The following is an 18,618-nucleotide window of genomic DNA, read 5'->3' as shown; positions in this document are numbered from 1 at the left end:
ACCACAAGACGACCACACAACAACATCACAACACGGCAGCACCATATCACAACACACTCGGAGCCTCCAGCCACTCAGGTGGTGAAATACCCCTTTTCCTCCTCACTCACCAAAAAATAAAAAAAAATAAAAATAATTAAAAAAAAGGATTAGATAAATAAATAAATAAATAAATAAATAAATAAATAAATAAATAAATAAGTAAATAAGTAAATATAAAGCCATGGGCATCCCCCGGGGCGCCGCAGGATCCCCGCTGTGCCACTTGCCCAGAACCCAAGGCAGCGGATCCCTTTTTTACCCCATGCCCCAGGGGGCACCGTAGAAACAGGGGTGTGAGAAGAGCCCCCTACCCCACCTCTGATTTGGTGGCTTTCAATTGTTTTGTTATCCATAGTTCTGACAATTTTTGGTCTGTACGTTTTCAGTACCACTCTGACTTCTCATAGACTCAATCAATTGAAGAATAACAGAGATTTTTTAAAGTTTAAAGTCTAACATTTTAAAATGGAGTAATATCTCTGGTGTTTTGGTTGGCTTTTCATTTTTATTATTATTATTATTATTATTATTATTATTATTATTATTATTATTATTATTATTTTGTTATCCATAAGTTCCTCCAATTCTTGGTCTGTATGTTTTCAGTGCCACTCTGACTTCTCACCATAGAATAGAACTTATTGTCTTTGTAACAAGTACAACGAAACTGAAGTCGCAGCAGCAATCAAGAAAACAAAAGTAAGAAAGTGCAAAAAGGTCCATAAGAAAAAAGATGATGACAGCTTGTCTATCATTCTCCAGTTCAGCCAGCCTCCACCTCCACAGGGTCCGGACTGAGCTTCTTTCAGTCATGCTCCATCTCTGTCTTCTGTATCCTGTCTACTCAGGTTAAGCTCTTCCAACATGGCGTTGGTGTCTGATGTTAGCTTCGTTAGCCATGTCTGTGAATAGCATGAATAGCACTCTGCCCTCTGGAATTCCCTCTATTGCTGGGTTAGCATGGATAGCTTGGAGATAGATCTTACGTATCCAATAACGATGAATCCAACAGGTCTAGGTCTCTAACAGGTCCATGTCGTCACTTCTTAGTTCACACCTGAGAACCATCACGTCGTCCTCACCTCCTACTCCTCACCTTGTAGCAAGACATCAGGCCTTACACCAGTTAGCGTTGACATGCTACAGGCTGCAAACAGCTGAGTTCACATGTAAAAAATGCAGCCATGGTTACATGTAGGATCTCTAGACAAACACAGGAGCAAAAGTAGTAAAAATATCACTAAGCCACAAAAAGTTTGGTGTCCATGACCAACAAATGAGCCACACAAAGTAATGATCCACTCCAAATACAAAGATTACAAAATAAGAGGCGAAAAAATTACTAGAAACGGACAGAAAAGAGAGAGCTGCTGCAAAGGCAGCCATAACCAACAGAGCGGCGCCTAGCAATATGTTGTACTTTGTTATCTATATTTATCTTATTTGTGTTAACTGAAACATATTCCTACCTGTACAATAATATGTTTCTTCATTGCTGCTCTGGGTGCTCCATAAAACCCTATTCAGTGCCACTACAAGCTTAATCTTTATGCTTAGACTTTTAAGACTTTAATCTGACACGTGAACTGCAGGTGTCTTGCCGCCCTGCTCTTGCACTCCATGAACACTGCTCAAACAGGGTGTATATCAGCGTCTCATGGCTGACGACCTCAACACCTTCTACTGCAGATTCGAAAGGGACCACTTCACACCTGCTCCTCTCCTCTCTGCAGTCACTCTGCCCCCCCCCACCCCCCCCACCCACTGACACTGAGCCCCTCATCTCAACTCCATCTCACCCCCGGGGCTCCAGCACACCCACTCCCCAGACCCTCCAAGTGAGCGAGGAGGAAGTGACCCTGCTGCTGCAGGGACAAAAAAAGCAGGAAAGCTCCAGGCCCTGATGGGGGTTCCCCCTCCTGTCTGCGAGCCTGTGCAGACCAGCTAGCCCCTGTCTTCCCCCAGCTCTTCAACAGGTCCCTGGAGCTGGGTGTGGTCCCCTCCTGCTTCAAGCGCTCCACCTCCCCGTCCCCAAGAAACCCACCATCTCAGGACTAAATAACTACAGGCCTGTCGCACTGACATCTGTGGTCATGAAGACCTTTGAGCAGCTGGTGTTGGCCCATCTGAAGACCCTCACAAAGGACCTGCTGGACCCCCTGCAGTTTGCCTACCTGGCAAAAAGATCAGTGGACGACGCTGTCAACTTGGGGCTGCATTACATCCTGCATCACCTGGATCGTCCTGGGACCTATGCACGTGCCCTTTTTGTGGACTTCAGCTCGGCCCTCAACACTGTGCCCCCCCCCCCTCCCTCTGCTCCAAACTGGCCCAGCTCACTGTGCCTCCTGCACTCTGTCAGTGGATCTACAGCTTTCTGACTGACAGAAGTCAGCAGGTGAGGCTGGGGCAGGCCATTTCGGACATTCGGACCACCAGCACAGGGACTCCCCAAGGATGTGTCCTTTCTCCACTACTCTTCTCCCTCTACACCAATGACTGCACCTCCACAGACGCCTCTGTGAAGCTGCTGAAGTTCGCAGACGACACCACCATCATCAGTCTCATCCAGGATGGTGATGAGACTGCTTACAAGACAGCAAGTGGATCAGCTGGTGCTCTGGTGTAAACAGAACAACCTGGAGCTCAACTCGCTCAAGACGGTGGAGATGATAGTGGACTTAAGGAGACATCCCCCGCCCTGTCCCCCCTCACAGTCCTCAACAGCCCGGTGTCCATTGTGGAGAACTTCAGATTCCTGGGCACGATCATCAGCAGAACATCAGCTCCATCCTCAAGAAGGCTCAGCAGCGGATGTGTACTTCCTGCGCCTCCTGAGAAGACATGGACTGCCCCCTGAGCTGCTGCTGCAGTTCTACACTGCAGTCATCGAGTCCGTTCTGTGCTCCTCCATCACTGTGTGGTTTGGAGCTGCCACCAGGCAGGACCGATTCAGACTGCAGCGCACTGTGAGGACTGCTGAGCGCATCATTGGTGTTCTCCTGCCCTCCATCCAGGACCTCTACTGCTCTAGGACTCAGAGGAGTGCAGAAAACATTGTGAGGGACTCCACTCACCCTGCTCACGGACTCTTTGAAATGCTCCCATCCGGCAAGCGCCTCAGAGCTCTGCGGACCAGGACAAGCCGGCACAGGAGTAGTTTCTATCTGTCTGCAGTCTCCATATTAAATAATAAAAACTGTAACTAACACTGGCACCTTTTTTAAAACAGTTTACAGCTGCACTACGGACCGCACAGTTGCACTTTTCCACCTTCAATTGTAAATATCCCAGTATTCTGTAAATATTTCTGATGCACATTTTATCCCAGCCCTTTTCTACATCCACATCTTTTTATTTATCTATTTTTTATTGTCATGTTTATGTATCATGTTTGTGTGTACCTCTTGTGCTAGAGACAACAACTGCCGGAGTCAAATTCCTTGTATGTGTTGCATACTTGGCAATAAAAACCGATTCTGATTCTGATTCTGATTCTGAATCAGTACAGCACGCACAGTGCAACCTTTTCTCAGAACAGTACTCAATTTGTTAATTGATCAAGGGCGCCATCTAGCGACCATATTTAACTCATACACTTATCTAACAGCAAACACAGGAAAAGATACAAATCAGTGTCATCTTATAATGCTTTTAATATTTTGTCATACACACGTTCGTTTGGCTCTAAAAATTATTTTGGTTCAAACAAACAACGTGAGTCAGGTTAAATTTGCAAAATCTTAAATTTGTTTTAATGTCAGCTAGGAGGATCACTGTGCAGAAATTCAGATCACCTATCATTGTTCTCCTTGGCTTTTTCCTGCAGTGGCTGTCACACTTGACAACCAACACATGAAAAAACAAAAGCAAATGCGTGAGAGCTAACGGTATGATTTTCATTGATGTCTCTTTAGCGTTTTCCTGCAAATGCTGTGATATTTGACCCCGATATTGGAGAAACTTTCAGATTCAAGGGAAGACAATGGCGAATAAGAGTTTAAAGTTTGATTAAAATAATATGTCATTTTTATGCTTTTCTCGCTAAAGCAAAGCGCTTTTGGTGCTTAACCACGACTCTATGATGCAGGTTCATGGGAACTGTTATACAATTGTGCTTTTGTCACACACTTACTGAAATGATTAAATCAGAGTACTTTTCCGTTTCCTGAGCCTTTTCGGTGTTGATTTGTCTAGTTCAGCATGTTGTCTAGTCTTTTTGGAGTTTCTCGCTCCGAAAAGCGTTTTGGTTCATTACATCGACTCTCTGATGCAGATTCAAGAAAGAACGAGGAATTATTATGCTTCTGTGACACTTATACTGAAATCAGAAAAACAGAGTACAGATTCATGTAATTCCGTGTCCTGAGCCTTTTCTGTGCTGTTTTTGCATCCAGCATGTTATTGTAGTGCTTCTTATGGTCATGGCAAATTTCTGCATTCTCTGTCCTCTTTAGCTTTTTCCTGCAAATGTTGTGATATTTGACCCCCAAAACGTGAGAAACTTTCAGATTCAAGGGAAGACAATGGCGAAAAAGAGGTTATAGTTCGATTAAAATAATATGTCATTTTTATGCTTTTCTCGCTAAAGCAAAGCGCTTATGGTGCCTAACCACGACTCTATGATGCAGGTACATGGGAACTGTTATACAATTGTGCTTTTGTCGCACACTTACTGAAATGAGTAAATCAGAGTACTTTTCCCGTTTCATGAGCCTTTTCGGTGTTGATTTGTCTCATTCAGCATGTTGTCTAGTCTTTTTGGTGTTTCTCGCCCCGCAAAGCGTTTTGGTTCATTACAGCGACTCTCTGATGCAGATTCAAGAAAGAACGAGAAATCATTATGCTTTTGTGACACTTATACTGAAATCAGAAAAACAGAGTACAGATTCATGTAATTCCGTGTCCTGAGCCTTTTCTGTGCTGTTTTTGCATCCAGCATGTCATTGTAGTGCTTCTTAAGGTCATGGAAAATTTCTGCATTCTCTGTCCTCTTTAGCTTTTTCCTGCAAATGCTGTGATATTTGACCCCCAAAACGTGAGAAACTTTCAGATTCAAGGGAAGACAATGGCGAATAAGAGTTTAAAGTTTGATTAAAATAATATGTCATTTTTATGCTCTTCTCGCTAAAGCAAAGCGCTTTTGGTGCTTAACCACGACTCTATGATGCAGGTTCATGGGAACTGTTATACAATTGTGCTTTTGTCACACACTTACTGAAATGAGTAAATCAGAGTACTTTTCCCGTTTCATGAGCCTTTTCGGTGTTGATTTGTCTCATTCAGCATGTTGTCTAGTCTTTTTGGTGTTTCTCGCCCCGCAAAGCGTTTTGGTTCATTACAGCGACTCTCTGATGCAGATTCAAGAGAGAACGAGAAATCATTATGCTTTTGTGACACTTATACTGAAATCAGAAAAACAGAGTACAGATTCATGTAATTCCGTGTCCTGAGCCTTTTCTGTGCTGTTTTTGCATCCAGCATGTTATTGTAGTGCTTCTTAAGGTCATGGCAAATTTCTGCATTCTCTGTCCTCTTTAGCTTTTTCCTTCAAATGTTGTGATATTTGACCCCCAAAACGTGAGAAACTCTCAGATTCAAGGGAAGACAATGGCGAATAAGAGTTTAAAGTTTGATTAAAATAATATGTCATCTTTATGCTTTTCTCTCTAAAGCAAAGCGCTTTTGGTGCTTAACCACGACTCTATGATGCAGGTTCATGGGAACTGTTATACAATTGTGCTTTTGTCACACACTTACTGAAACGAGTAAATCAGAGTACTTTTCCCGTTTCATGAGCCTTTTCGGTGTTGATTTGTCTCATTCAGCATGTTGTCTAGTCTTTTTGGTGTTTCTCGCCCCGCAAAGCGTTTTGGTTCATTACAGCGACTCTCTGATGCAGATTCAAGAAAGAACGAGAAATTATTATGCTTTTGTGACACTTATACTGAAATCAGAAAAACAGAGTACAGATTCATGTAATTCCGTGTCCTGAGCCTATTCTGTGCTGTTTTTGCATCCAGCATGTTATTGTAGTGCTTCTTATGGTCATGGCAAATTTCTGCATTCTCTGTCCTCTTTAGCTTTTTCCTGCAAATGTTGTGATATTTGACCCCCAAAACGTGAGAAACTTTCAGATTCAAGGGAAGACAATGGCGAATAAGAGTTTAAAGTTTGATTAAAATAATATGTCATTTTTATGCTTTTCTCGCTAAAGCAAAGCGCTTTTGGTGCTTAACCACGCCTCTATGATGCAGGTTCATGGGAACTGTTATACAATTGTGCTTTTGTCACACACTTACTGAAATGAGTAAATCAGAGTCTTTTTCCCGTTTCATGAGCCTTTTCGGTGTTGATTTGTCTCATTCAGCATGTTGTCTAGTCTTTTTGGTGTTTCTCGCCCCGCAAAGCGTTTTGGTTCATTACAGCGACTCTCTGATGCAGATTCAAGAAAGAACGAGGAATTATTATGCATTGTGGCACTAATACTGAAATGAGCAAAACAGAGTACAAATACATGTAATTCCGTGTCCTGATCTGTATTGTTTTGGCATCCAGCATGTTACATTAGTGCTCTCTATGGTCATTGCGAATTTCAGCATTCTCTGCCCTCTTTAGCTTTTTCCTGCAAATGATGTGATATTTGACCCCGAAACGTGAGAAACTTTCAGATTCAAGCGAAGATAAAACGCGAATAAGAGTTTGAAGTTTGATTAAAATAACATGTCATTTTAATGTTATTCTCGCTAGAGCAAAGCGCTTTTGGTGCTTAACCACGACTCTATGGTGCAGGTGCATGGGAACTGTAACACAATTGTGCTTTTGTCACAAACTTACTGAAATGAGTAAATCAGAGTAATTTTCCCGTTCCCTGAACCTTTTCGGTGTTGATTTGTCTCATTCAGCATGTTGTTTAGTCTTTTTGGTGTTTCTCGCCCCACAAAGCGTTTTGGTTCATTACAGCGACCCTTTGATGCAGATTCAGAAAGATCGAGGAAATAATGCTTTTGTGACACTAATACTGAAATGATCAAAAAAAGAGTACAAAGACATGTAATTTCGTGTCCTGAGCCTTTTCTGTGCTTTTTTGGCATCCAGCATGTCATTGTAGTGCTTTCTATGGTCATTGCAAATTTCGGCATTCCATGCCCTCTTTAGCTTTTTCTTGCAAATGATGTGATATTTGACCCCCAAAACGTGAAAAACTTTCAAATTCAAGGGAAGACAATTGCGAATAAGAGTTTAAAGTTTGATTAAAATAATATGTCATTTTAATGTTATTCTCGCTAAAGGAAAGCGCTTTTGGTGCTTTACCACGACTCTATGATGCAAGTGCATGGGAACTGTAACACAATTGTGCTTTTGTCACACACTTACTGAAATGAGTAATTCAGAGTACTTTTCCCGTTCCCTGAACCTTTTCGGTGTTGATTTGTCTCATTCAGCATGTTGTTTAGTCTTTTTGGTGTTTCTCGCCCCGCAAAGCGTTTTGGTTCATTACAGCGACTCTCTGATGCAGATTCAAGAAAGACGAGGAATTATAATGCTTTTGTGGCACTAATCCTGAAATGAGCAAAACACAGTACAAATACATGTAATTCGGTGTCCTGAGCCTTTTCTGTGCTGTTTTGGCATCCAGCATTGTATTGTTATGTTTTCTTTGTTTGTTGCACCTTTCTTCATTCTCTGTCCTCTTTTTTTTTTTTTTACTGCAAATGCTGTCATATTTGACCCCCAGAACGTGAGAAACTTCCAAAATAAAGTGAAAACAATGGCAAATAATTGTACTTTGGGCTTAAAGTATTATTTTGAATAATAAGTCATTCATAGGTTTTCCTTGCATAAACAAAGCGTTTTGGGGCTTTGCCAGGATTCTTTGATGCAGATGCAGGAGAACTGTGCAAATGAATAGTTTTTCATTATGGAAAAATAACCAAAATAAGCAAAACAGAGTACAAATACATGTAATTCCGTGTCCTGATCTGTATTGTTTTGGCATCCAGCATGTTACATTAGTGCTCTCTATGGTCATTGCGAATTTCAGCATTCTCTGCCCTCTTTAGCTTTTTCCTGCAAATGATGTGATATTTGACCCCGAAACGTGAGAAACTTTCAGATTCAAGCGAAGATAAAACGCGAATAAGAGTTTGAAGTTTGATTAAAATAACATGTCATTTTAATGTTATTCTCGCTAGAGCAAAGCGCTTTTGGTGCTTAACCACGACTCTATGGTGCAGGTGCATGGGAACTGTAACACAATTGTGCTTTTGTCACAAACTTACTGAAATGAGTAAATCAGAGTAATTTTCCCGTTCCCTGAACCTTTTCGGTGTTGATTTGTCTCATTCAGCATGTTGTTTAGTCTTTTTGGTGTTTCTCGCCCCACAAAGCGTTTTGGTTCATTACAGCGACCCTTTGATGCAGATTCAGAAAGATCGAGGAAATAATGCTTTTGTGACACTAATACTGAAATGATCAAAAAAAGAGTACAAAGACATGTAATTTCGTGTCCTGAGCCTTTTCTGTGCTTTTTTGGCATCCAGCATGTCATTGTAGTGCTTTCTATGGTCATTGCAAATTTCGGCATTCCATGCCCTCTTTAGCTTTTTCTTGCAAATGATGTGATATTTGACCCCCAAAACGTGAAAAACTTTCAAATTCAAGGGAAGACAATTGCGAATAAGAGTTTAAAGTTTGATTAAAATAATATGTCATTTTAATGTTATTCTCGCTAAAGGAAAGCGCTTTTGGTGCTTTACCACGACTCTATGATGCAAGTGCATGGGAACTGTAACACAATTGTGCTTTTGTCACACACTTACTGAAATGAGTAATTCAGAGTACTTTTCCCGTTCCCTGAACCTTTTCGGTGTTGATTTGTCTCATTCAGCATGTTGTTTAGTCTTTTTGGTGTTTCTCGCCCCGCAAAGCGTTTTGGTTCATTACAGCGACTCTCTGATGCAGATTCAAGAAAGACGAGGAATTATAATGCTTTTGTGGCACTAATCCTGAAATGAGCAAAACACAGTACAAATACATGTAATTCGGTGTCCTGAGCCTTTTCTGTGCTGTTTTGGCATCCAGCATTGTATTGTTATGTTTTCTTTGTTTGTTGCACCTTTCTTCATTCTCTGTCCTCTTTTTTTTTTTTTTTACTGCAAATGCTGTCATATTTGACCCCCAGAACGTGAGAAACTTCCAAAATAAAGTGAAAACAATGGCAAATAATTGTACTTTGGGCTTAAAGTATTATTTTGAATAATAAGTCATTCATAGGTTTTCCTTGCATAAACAAAGCGTTTTGGGGCTTTGCCAGGATTCTTTGATGCAGATGCAGGAGAACTGTGCAAATGAATAGTTTTTCATTATGGAAAAATAACCAAAATAAGCAAATCAGAGTACAAATCCATGTTCTTCCGTGTCATGAGCCTTTTATGGCATCCATCAGGGTATTGTAGTGCTTTCTATGATTCTTGCACCTTTATGCATTTTCTGTCCTCTTTAGCTTTCTTTTTCCTGCAAAAGCTGTGATATTTAACATCCAAAACGTGAGAATCTTTCAAATGCAAGGGAAAACAATCGCGAATAAGTGTTCTTAAAGCTTAAAGTATGATTTTGAATAATATGTCATTAATAGGTTTTTCTCGCAAAGGCAAGGTGTTTTGGTGCTTAACCACGACTCTTATATGCAGGTGCATTAGAACTGTACAAATCAGTAGTCCATTTGTGACACAATCACGAAAATTACTTGTTCCGAGAATTTCTCCTATGTACTGACTCTTTTCGGTGTTGTTTTGTCATACAGCATGTTATTGTGGGGTTTTTTTGTGTGTGTGTTTCTCGCCCTGCAAAGCGTTTAGGGTCATTACACTGACTCTTTGTTGCAGGTACAAGGAAACTGTGGAATCATTATGCTTTTGAGACACTATTACTGAAATGAGCAACTCAGAGTACAAGCACGTGTTATTCCGTGTCCTGAGCCTTATTTCGACATCCAGCATGTCATTGTTGTCCTTTCTGTGATCAATTGCACTACTGTGTTGTCTCTATCCTCTTCAGCTTTTTCCTGCAAAAGCGCTGGTATTTGACCACCAAACCTGGGAAACTTTCAGATTCAAGGGAAGATAATCCGCGAATGAGTGTACCTAGAGTTTAAAGTTTGATTTAAATTATATGTCATAAATAGGTTTTTCTCGCAAAAGCAAAGCGTTTTGGTGCTTAACCACGACTCTGTGATGCAGGTACATAGGAACTGTAACATAATAATGCTTTTGTGACACTATGACTGAAATGAGTAAACCAAAGTAGGTACTTTTCCCGTGTCCTGAGCCTTTTCGGTGTTGTTTCGTCATACACCATGTTGTCATGGCTTTTTGGTGTTTCTCGCCCCGCAAAGCATTTTGGTTCATTACAACGACTCTCTGATGCAGGTTCAAGAAAAACTGTGGAATCATTATACGTTTGAAACACTTTTACTGAAATGAGCAATTCAAAGTACAGATACATGTAATTCCGTGTCCTGAGCTTTTTCCATATTGTTTGCCATGCAGCATGTTGTTGTGTCTTTTTGGTGTTTCTCGCTCGCAAAGCGTTTATGTTCATTTCAGCGACTCTGCGATGCAGATTCAAGAAACTGTTGAATCATTATGCTTTTGTGACACTGTTTCTGAAATGAGCTGAAAATCCATGTAATTCGGTGTCATGAGCCTTTTATGTGCTTTTATGGCATCCAGCATGATATTGTAGTGCTGTCTATGATCATTGCACCTTTCTGCATCCCCTGTCCTTTAGCTTTTTCCTGCAAAAGCTGTTCTATTTAACTCTCAAAACGCGAGAAACTTTCAAATTCAAGGGAAAACAATCGCGAATAAATGTTCTTCAAGCTTAAAGTATGATTTTGAATAACATGTCATTAAAAGGTTTTTCTCGCTAAGGCAAAGCGTTTTGGTGCTTAACCAGGATTCTATGATGCATGTGCATGAGAACTGTGCAAATCAATAATGCTTTTGAGACACACTCACCGAAATGAGAAAATCAGAGTTCACCTCCCGTGTCCCGAGCCTTTTCGGTGTTGTTTTGTCTTACAGTATGTTGTTGTGTTTTTCTGGTGTTTCTCGCTCTGCAAAGCGTTTTGGCTCATTACCACGACTCTGCGATGCAGGTCAAAGAGAATTGTGGAATCATTATGCTTTTGTGACACACTCACTGAAACGAGTAGTTCAGAGTACATTATCCGTGTCCTGAGCCTTTTCGCGATTGTTTTGTCATACAGCATGTTGTCCTGTCTTTTTGGCGTTTCTTGCTCCGTAACGCATGATTATGCTTTTATGACATAAGAACTGAAATGAGCAAATCAGAGTACAAATCCATGTAATTTCGTGTCATGAGCCTTTTATGTGCTTTTATGGCTAAAGTAAAGCGTTTTTGGTCCTTTACAACGACTCTATGGTGCAGATTAATGGGAACTGTGACAAAATAAAGCTTTTGACACTACTACTGAAATGAGTAAACCAGAGTCCAGTGTCCTGAGCCTCTTTGTTGCTGTTTCGTCATACAGCATGGTGTTGTTGCGCTTTTGTCATTACACATCAATACCTCTGCTTTCTCTCTCCTTTTTAGCTTTTCATATTTGACATAGAACACACACGAGTTACATCAAAATGACTTCGGAAACAGCCCAACATGTTTTCATGAGAACTTAAAGCACGATTTAAAATATTTTTTCATTTTCCTTTATCGCTCTGCAAACCTTTTTTCTTTCACTAAACAGGTCCATTGGTATTGCCGTCCTCACTACTTTGTCACTTAATCACTTCTGTGTGATCTGTGTTGTACAAAAATCCATCTTATTCACTGTTGTGCGTTTTCAGTGCTGTTTTGGCATCCGGCATAGTACTGTTGTGATTATTGTCATCATATCATATTTCTGCTATCTCTGCCCTCCGTAGACTTTTCCTGTGTTGCATTCATATCCAGGAGAAAACAATCGGAAAAGACGTGTTCAAGAGTGATTTTGAATGATGAACAAAAAGCTTTCAAAATCAAACATCACACGCTTGGGTTACCTACAAAAAGCTGACAGACGCAATAAAGATGTCTTCAGCATCTCAAATCATAAATTGAATCATGACATGGTGTTTTTTGCTCTGCACAGCCTTATATGCACAAAACTGTGATGTGCTCTTTATTTCGATCAGTATTTAATTAACATATAATTGCTTTTAAGCTCATGTCACATAGCTTTAGGTAATACTTTTTGAATGAGTTGTAACGACGTGCTATTTCACTCTGCAAAGGTAGAAACTCAGCTATGGCTTCTAAAAACATGAGCGGTTGTTGCTTTTTAGTGAAAAAATCACAATATTATCACTCACAATATTTTTATGTGCTTCAGAATGCGATATCAGCAAGTTTTACTGCCTTTATGGTACTTGGAACTAAAACGTGCAAAGCTGTACATTGTGACCACAAGATGGCAGCATGTGACTACAAGTGAAATCACCGCAAAACAATTTTATCTTCAGTATTCAGGCTGAACAATATTGAACTGGAAAGGTGCCTTGCAGAAAATGCGTTGAAAGGCTGACACCAAATACTGCAATGCAAAACTGTGAAATTAATTGCACAAAAGCAGTGCATGACAACTGAAAATGCAAAACATGTAAAATAAAAACTAAATAAAGTTGTGGTACAAAGCAATGAATGACAAAATGTGAAATAATATTGCACAGAGCTGCAAAAACATTTGCATGTGGAAAGACAGTGAAGATCATTGTCTTTACACCCCAGGAATAAACTACTTTCTGGGAAGAACCAACCACTTCCACAGTAGGTGATACTTAATCATGTAAAGCCTAAATGAAAAACATACACACAGATGCATGCACACACACACACACACACACACACACACACACACACACACACACACACACACACACAAACGAAAGTTGAGTTTATGTGTACATTCACGTGTAGTCTATTTTTGTCTCATTTTAGTCTGTTGGAGCTATTCAGTGACCTGATCCCCATCCATTCACAAGAGAGGGCCACAAGAAAAAGATCTAAACCACCAAGCTACAACCTCACAAGTGAGAAACACCTTAGCTACATTGCCACAAAAAATAAAACCAAACAAAAGCAATCAAAAAAAAAAAAAAAAAAAAATACAAAAGGACAAAAAGGTCAACAGGAAAACACAGCAAGACAACCAGCCGTGTCACTTCTGTAAGGCTCGTGTCATTATAAATTATATGTTAAGAAACAATACAACGGTAACAAAACAAATTTTACCCAAAACATTGGGATTTTTTTTTTAAAGGAAACTAAAGTGCCAAAAATTATCGCTTTAAGGTAAAATTAATACAAATTCTTCTTTAGGGTACAGAGTTAAAGACTATAATACAAAAAATAAGTAAACAAATAAAATGTTCCCCCATTATTGCACTCATTTTTTTAAAAGAGTAAAGTTTAATGAAATACCACACCAGAATAAATGTTGTGAAAATAATTTGGAACAAACCCCTTTTTTGGAGTCTGCTTTTTTGTTTTCCTGGTGCGGCTTAGCCACGTGATTGTCATCATCAAAAATCAGGAGAGGGTGGGGGTGGGGGTGCAGGAGAAAAAAATTAAACTACAGTATTGCTCTTTTACACGATATTATCAATATTTGTATTGTTCCGCCCACCTCTACTCCTCACTCACAGTAGTCTCCTCCTGCATTCACATGAATCACGCAAGTGTGTGTCTCATTATGGTCACTTCTATCATCCCCGGCCCAGATTAAGGAAGAGGGTTGCTATTTAGACATTAAAAAAAAAAGTATGGACGGAAGACAGTTAATTTGTAGTTGTAGTAATTTTGTAGTTGATTATGATGTTGTGTTTTACCTGCTTTCTCTCTTACATTGTTATTTCTCTGCCCTACAAAGTCCATGACAATTACATGCACATGAATTATTCTGCAGATTAGACAGCAGCGTCATTTAGTGACTTTTAGTGACTTTGTGGACAGTCAATAGTGACTTTCCTTACTGAGGAGTTGGCACGTTGAAACTGGCAATGTTTCACTCAGCTGTAATGATGTTCGAAATGGTAAACAGTCTTATTCTTTTAGGTCTTTCATGACTATACATGATATAATTGATTAAAAATAATCTGTTAATAGTGGATTATTTGGGTATATAGTAATCTGAGGTGTTAAAAACAACAACAATTTACACCCAACTCAACCGATAACCGTGACTACAAAACCGTGATAAGAACTGAACCGTGGATTTTGTGAACCGTTCCATCCCTACTTCATCACACACTTCAGTTAGAGCATCCTGTCTCTTATGGAACTCCTGAGCGCAGTGAGTGTGTGTTGAAATTTTCAGTTTGCAAACCAAAAGCAATTCAATGATACTTGTTCAGTAAACAGCAGTGACTGCATGCAGAGTATTTAATCCTAAGGTGTAAATTAATACAAGACCACATCTCTAACAAAGACATAAAAATTATGAGTGCTTCGCATTATGTTGAAGAGATATAGTGTACTTTATAGTGGACGTGAGAGATTAAGTGTTGGTGAACGATAACCATGTGTGAATGATACAGCATTCATTTACAGAGGTCTGTGCTTCAGTGTAAGGGGGCCCCCAAATGTAATTTGCCTAGAATAGAATAGAATAGAAAATACTTTATTTATCCCCGAGGGGAAATTCAGGAGTCACCGCAGCATTTAAGAAAACAAAAGTAAGGCAGAGTAAAGAAAGTGCAAAAAGGTCCATAAGAAATTAGATAGAATAGATAGAATAGAATAGAATAGAAAATACTTTATTTATCCCTGAGGGGAAATTCAGGAGTCACCGCAGCATTTAAGAAAACAAAAGTAAGAAAGAGTATCGAAAGTGCAAAACGGTCCATAAGAAATTAGATGACGACATCCCGTCCACCACTCGTCCACCACTCTCCAGTCCAGCCAGTCTCCACCTCCACAGGGTCCAGGACTGAGCCTCCCCAGCAGTCTGTTCAGTCTCTGTCTCCTGGATCCTGTCTGCCCACTGTGGCACCAGCGTCCATTGTCAGCTCCGTCAGCCACGTCCGTGGACAGCACGATGCCGCTGGGTTAGCACAGGTAGCTCGTCCTTCCCCCGGGGCTGGATCCCACGTTCCCAACAACAATGGATGGAAGGACAGGTCCACGTCGTCACCTCCCAGCTCACATCCGAGAACCAGCACGTCGTCCTCACCTCCTCCTCCTCAGCTCGAGGGAAATCATCAAGCCCTACACTAGTTAGCATTGACATGCTACAGGCTGCTAACAGCTGAGTTTGCATGTAAACATGCAGCCATGGTTACATGTAGGATCTCCAGACAAACACAGGAGAAAAGTAGTCAAAAATATCGCCGAAGCCACAAAAAGTTTGGTGTCCGTGACCAACAATGAACCATACAAAGTGATGATCCACTCCAAATACAAAGATTACGAAAAAGAGACAAAAAAATTACAAGAGACGACAAAGACGAGAGAGCTGCTGCAACAGGCAGCTACTTGGGTAGCGCCTAGCAACGGAAAAGCCATAGGGCCTCATACTCACTTGGGCCCTGTTGTAGTATTTGGTTGCAAAGGGAAACTGATATCATGGAACCAAAAATATGGCCCCAATATTGTGCAGATCTACTACTCATGCTTAGCTAAAGGGGTGATTCAGATAAATGTGAGGGAAGAAAAAAAGCATTTCAAACAGGAATAAAGATATCGCCTCATCTTAGAAAGAGAATGGACCTTCAGAAGTCTAAAAGTGTACCAAGTGTAACACAGAGATCAGTAGCTTTATACATACTATGTAGTCTTATGTGTGTATATAAAGGAATTTTTGGGGAAAAATGTTTCAAAGTGTGCTTTTTAACAAGGATTGGAGAATGGACCCTTGTATGCCTTCTTGTTTGGGTTAAAATCAAGAACACCTATAATGAAAAACTGTGGAATGTTGACCTATGCTGCAAGAAAGTTTGTAACTTAAATGGATTTCAGAAAAGCCACCAACCCTCTCAGAATGGCACAAAGTTATATTTGCTCTGCTTCCCATAGATTATTTGACATATCGCACCAAAAAGGAAAATTGGAACATTTCATCATATATGGACTCCCTTTCTTGATTATGTGGGACCGAGAATGTGTAAGGTATTCTGGCAGATGCATCCTCGACTGAAGGGGGTTCGCTAAAAGAGAAGGAGAGGCTCTGTTGTCTGTATCAATTCATTCCCCGTATTTATCTATGTTTATTGTGTGTAAGTTTTGTCATGTTCATCTGTGTTGTGCCATTATACACGTTCGGGGGATTGTGTTGATTGGGTGGGTGAGAATAGAACAGAAAAGAATAGAATAGAACTTTATTGTCATTGTAACATGTACAACGAAATTGAAATCACGGCAGCAATCAAGAAAACAAAAGTAAGAAAGTGCAAAAAGGTCCATCAGAAAATAGATGATGACAGCTTGTCCATCATTCTCCAGTTCAACCAGCCACAGGGTCCAGGACTGAGCTTCTTCAGTCATGCTCCATCTCTGTCTCCTGTATCCTGTCTGCTCACAGCAGGTGAAGCTCTTCCAACATGGCGTTGGTGTCTGATGTTAGCTTCGTTAGCCATGTTTGTGAATAGCATGATGCAACTCTGCCCTCTGGTTTTCCCTCTATTGCTGGGTTAGCACAGCTAGCTCGTCCATCTTATTGGAGATAGATCCTAAGTCCCCAATAACAATGGATGGAAGGACAGGTCCATATCGTCACTTCTTAGCTCACACCTGAGAACCATCATGTCGTCCTCACCTCCTTCTCCTCACTTTGTGGGAAGACATCAGGCCTTACACCAGTTAGCATTGACATGCTACAGACTGCTAACAGCTGAGTTCACATGTAAACAATGTGGCCATGGTTACATGTAGGATCTCCAGACAAACACAGGAGCAAAAATAGTAAAAATATCACTGAAGCCACAAAAAGTTTGGTGTCCATGACCAACAAATGAGCCAAATAAAGAAATGATCTACTCCAAATACAAAAATTACGAAAAAGAGACAAAAAAAAAAAAGACAAGAAATGGACAAAAAAAGAGAGAGCTGCTGCAAAAGGCAGCCATAGCCAACAGGGCGGCGCCTAGCTCTGTTTCTGACTGTATGATGATCCATAATAGGAATACTTGAGTCCAGATCAATGTGAGAGATGACAAATGTCCACATAAAAGTTATGTGGGTGATTTAATCAGTTAATATGTGAGTAAAGCAGGGTCACATTATCTGATGGCTACGCTGTTGTCTCCTTACAGCATGTTCTTAAATAGTTGTTTTTTTAAATTATAGCCACAACGCTCATTTTAAATTTTTACCTATTTATTCAACATGTTTAGAGGGATTACATTACATGACGATCGTGAAGATAAGTATATAGATAAACTAAAACGTAAATTTAAAAGGATTTATACATGTATCTCATGAGAGCAGGCACAGCAAACTACATATTTGAAACAGTTCATATAGACTTTTACATAAAATGTAGCTCTTAGCAAACTATGATTATAGTACATATTTCCTTTAAAAGTCGCCTGATCTAATGTAGGGTTTTCAGTTCCTGGGTTATGAAGCTGTATATACGATGGTTTCTCCTTTATCAGTAGGAAGCCATCACAAGCGGTGCTTACTCGTGGGTAGCAAATAAAGCAACATCAATCAACTGCTTTGGATAAATTACACACAATGTCTACAGATTTTGCAAACGTTTACCCCAGATGAATCTTTGAGAACGACATTTACGTAACTCAACTTCTCCTCCTCTTTTTTGAACAATGCACACATAGCCAATGCCCGTCATCGCCCCTGCGGTCACATTTTCCGATGGTCACAGGTTTCAGTGCAGCACCGTTCAGACATCTAGCGGCATGTAATTGTTTATTTCGTCCACTAGATGTCACAGTTGTGTCGTGTAGCACCGCTGAAGGAACAGAAGTACAAGGGAAATTTTAGAAGACAATTCATGTGTTTTACTGTCTTCTTACAGTGAATAAATGCTGGAGGAACTGTGAATATGTCAGCTCCCTCCATGTGCCAATCATCACACGTTTCCAGACCTTCAAAACATTTTATTGCTCCATTCATCCCTTGTGGCAAGTGTTTGCAAGTTTAAATGAAGGTAAACTACCGGGATAGATTACAGATAAACTGCAGTGCGCATGTTTCGTTTCAACATAAAGTTGTCCTCTTTTTGCTCCTTTTAAGTTCAAAAGTTAATTTGATGAAAGAAAAAGATGCATGGAGCTATTTTTTTTCTAGGAGGAACTAAAAACGGGAATTTCTTCAGAGGCTTCTAATCAAACTTTCTCAAGTCACACAAAAATTGCCCCTCGATGTCGACTGTTGTCAACCAGGGGATGCAACTTTTTAGAACATTTTCCAGCCAGGTTGAGATGCCGGAGATTATCAACCATGCTTTTACTGAGCTGTTCGTGCTGCACAAAGTGTGATCAGTGAGACCAAGGAGTTGAAAATGCTGACATAGCACGATGCATGTTCACTATCAGGGGGTGTGGCAGGGGCAGT

The sequence above is a fragment of the Halichoeres trimaculatus genome, unplaced genomic scaffold (genome assembly GCF_033239565.1).
Source record: "Halichoeres trimaculatus isolate MK-OKI-2021-1 unplaced genomic scaffold, fHalTri1.1 fHalTri1_scaffold_25, whole genome shotgun sequence".
Taxonomy (NCBI): Eukaryota; Metazoa; Chordata; class Actinopteri; order Labriformes; family Labridae; genus Halichoeres; species Halichoeres trimaculatus.
The sequence above is the reverse complement of the archived record's forward strand: the minus strand, read 5'-3'. Positions refer to the sequence as shown.